Source organism: Panthera leo, chromosome B4 (genome assembly GCF_018350215.1).
Source record: "Panthera leo isolate Ple1 chromosome B4, P.leo_Ple1_pat1.1, whole genome shotgun sequence".
In the NCBI taxonomy this organism is placed as follows: domain Eukaryota; kingdom Metazoa; phylum Chordata; class Mammalia; order Carnivora; family Felidae; genus Panthera; species Panthera leo.
Window position 1 is genome coordinate 68,823,863 of NC_056685.1, and position 3,325 is coordinate 68,827,187.

General features: G+C 50.8%; 1 pseudogene; it reads left to right on the forward strand.

The window, feature by feature from the left end:
* Positions 1 to 1,397: 1,397 nt before the first annotated feature.
* LOC122225375 lies at positions 1,398 to 3,027 on the forward strand (annotated as a pseudogene).
* Positions 3,028 to 3,325: the final 298 nt, after the last annotated feature.

The following is a 3,325-nucleotide window of genomic DNA, read 5'->3' on the forward strand; positions in this document are numbered from 1 at the left end:
CATGTCGATGGGGGAAAGGGGCATGATTATGTGCTGACATTTATCTCTATTTGAATAGCATATTCAACTTCTATGATTTTACTCACTGTACAATGCATTATTAATTTAACCAATGATTTTAAAAAAATGAAACAGTACAACATTAAATGTGGCCATTATATGCTATACAACGTGTCCTCACTTGTTTTTTTAAGGCTGAACCTATTTTATGGGTGACATGCTGGCTAGGCAGGCTTTGGGGCAGAACAAAGAGTTGGACTTAACTCTTCAAGGGACTGAAGGCTTGGGGTCCTGGCTGGTGCCCCAGGCCTCCCACAGTGTCAACTGGGGTCAACTCTACTGGAACTGAGAGGCAACAGGGAGATGAGATAGGAAAGAGGGGTGAGAGGAAAGGCAGGTGGTGGGAAAGGAAGTGGAAGGAAGAGGTGAGGAGAGAGGGAAGGGAAGTAGGGCCGGGCTGGAGCCAAAGCCAAAGTCACAGGTGGTCAGGTCAGCATCAGGAGACACTCAAAAGGGAGCCTCCTGGGAAGTGCAGGCATCCATGAGGGCCCTTTTGAGCTACTCAGAAGTGACAAACATCCCCTCATTCCAGAAACCCAAACAGAGAAAGGAGGGCATGAACCCTTTGCAGAAGGCACAGGGACCCTACTTATGGAAAGGGCACAGGGGCCAGCACTGCTGTACTGGCCCAGGACAGAGTTCACATATCTCATCTTGACCACATCATAGTGCAGAAGCCTGCCCTAAAGATGGAAGTAAATTGTTAGGGGTGGTGGTCTGTCGTGAGGTTGGCCTTCAGGAGGGCGTACTTTTTTTTAATTTTTTAAATGCTTTTATTTATTTTTGAGAGACAGAGACAGAGCATGAGGAAGGGAGGGGCAGAGAGAAAGAGAGAGGGAGACACAGAAACCAAAGCAGGCTCCAGGATCTAAGCTGTCAGGACAGAGCCCGATGCGAGGCTCAAACCCACAAACCGTGAGATCATGACCTGAGCTGAGTCAGATGCTTAACCAACTGAGTCACCCAGGTGCCCCCTTCAGGAGGGCATCCTTGATGAGATCATAGGTCACCAGCTCAGCACCGTTGACAATGGCATTATGAGCAACATTGTAAAAGGACCCTTTCCACAGTCTCCAGAACCCTTCCTCTCCAGCAGTGGTCTTGTAAGCATCAACAAGCCAGACCAACAAAGATGGTGGCAAGCCCTGTGGTGGGAGAGATCTGGGCAACAGATGCAGCAACAGTAGTGGTTAAACTGAAGCTTGGCCCTAGGGGGTTTGGGGGTGAGCTGCACGGGTGTAGTAAGGGGTGACCCTGAGCTGGGGCTTGGCCTAGCCCGAGGTCCCCTGCTACCTCACCAGAGGACAGGTCCAGCCTGTGTTGTCCATGGTGTCCCCATGCCGCAGCCCTCTAACACCACCTGGGCCAGGCCTAAGAGCGATATTTTGATGTCCAGAATGGGATCAAAGCTACCATTTGCCCCATGGGCCAGAAGCAAGAAGAGCAGAAACCAGCCCCTGGGCCGAACCCCATGTTAAGACCTTTGCCTCCCCTGCCAGGTCCCTCTGAGGAAAGGCTCCAGAAACTGGAACTGGGATGTTCCAGTGACAGATGTCAGGCCCTCTTCCTAGAAGACCCCTTCCAGCAGATCATGGAGTTCTGCTGCCTGACTCACCACTCCCTGACTGTGGCTCTGCCTCTCCCTTCCAGAACCAAACTAGGTCATTCCAAGTCTGTGAGCAGTGGGAACTTGCGACCTGTGGAGATTGCCTTGGGAGGGTGCATGGCTGCACTGAGCCACTTGGGGCTCTGACCTGAGCCTCCCACTTTGAGACTTATCTCTCCACCACCTCGAGGGCTTTCCTGCCCCCCCCCCCCCTACTCAGCATACAGATGGAGACCCTTACTCCCCACGGCTCCTTCCACGTCCTATCTGCCCAGCCCTCTGAGTCTTTCTACTCCAATGACAAAATGGCTTATCACACACTGCTTCTGGGCTCTGGTCATGTGGGCCTCTGAAATCTGGGGAACACGTGCTTCCTGAATGCAGTGCTACCATGTTTGAGCTGTCCTCACTCTTTCAGACTTCTAACTGCTATGGGACTTCCAGCAAGAGATGCCTGGAGTGGGTGGAGCCCAAGACCTCTCTGAAGCCTTTGCAGATGTGATTGGTGCCCTGTGAAACTCTGATTCCTTGTGAAGCTGTGAATCCTACTACCTTCTGAGCCGTCTTCTACAAATATGTTCCATCCTTCTCTGGACACAGCCAGCAGGATGCCCGAGAGTTCCTGAAGCTCCTTATGGAGCGGCTCTACCTGGAAATCAACCAACGAGGCTGCCAGGCAATCCTGGCCAACAGTCCAGCTCACTCCCAACCCCACTGTGGAGGGCTCTGCTAGAAGAACCTGAGTTAAATGGTGATGACCAGGCCAACTTAACGTGGAAGTGTTACATAGAGGGAGAGGACAGCAATACTGTGGACCTGATTCTAGGCCAGTTGAAAAGTTGTTTCAAGTGCCAGACCTGTGGGCATCACTTCATGACCTATGAGGATTTTTGTGACCTGTCCTGCCCATCCCAGAAAGGATTTGTGGGTGCAAGGTGTCTCTGCGGGAATCGTTTCAGGCTTGTCACCAAGGATGAAGAGCTGGAGTCAGAGAATGCTCCAGTGTGTGACAGATGTTGGCAGAAAACACGAAGTACCAAAAAGTTGATGGTACAAAGATGCCTCTGAATCCTTGTGCTGCATCTTAATCGATTTTCCACCTCCCAAGACTCCATCAGGAAAAGTTCAGCAGGTGTAGACTTCCTGCTGCAGCAGGACAAAGCCCGAAGCCCTGTATGCCCTTTGTATCTACTTGGGGCAGTGTCCACTATGAGCACTATGCAGCCCTCTGCTGGTGCCAGCCCGGCTGGCACGTCTGCAATGACTCTCATGTCTCCCCTGCCAGTGAAAATCAGGTGGCATCCAGTGAGGGCTATGTGCTGTTCTACCAACTGATGCAGGAGCCACCCTGGTGTCTGTGACACTCCCTGTGAAACCCTTTCAACACTCTTAAGCCCCAGGCTCTCCATTTACCTCAGAGACATCTATTTTTATGTCTTTATAATTGGGGAGGTATTGGTTGCAGCTTCCATTATCTTTTTGTTTTTTTAAATATAATTTATTGTCCAATTGGCTTACATACAACACCCAGTACTCATCCCAACAAGTGTCCTCCTCAATGCCCATGACCCATTTTCCCCTCTCCCACACCCCCCCCCAGCCACCCTTAGTTTGTTCTCTGTATTTTTTTTTTTTATGTTTTATTTTCAAGAGAGAGCG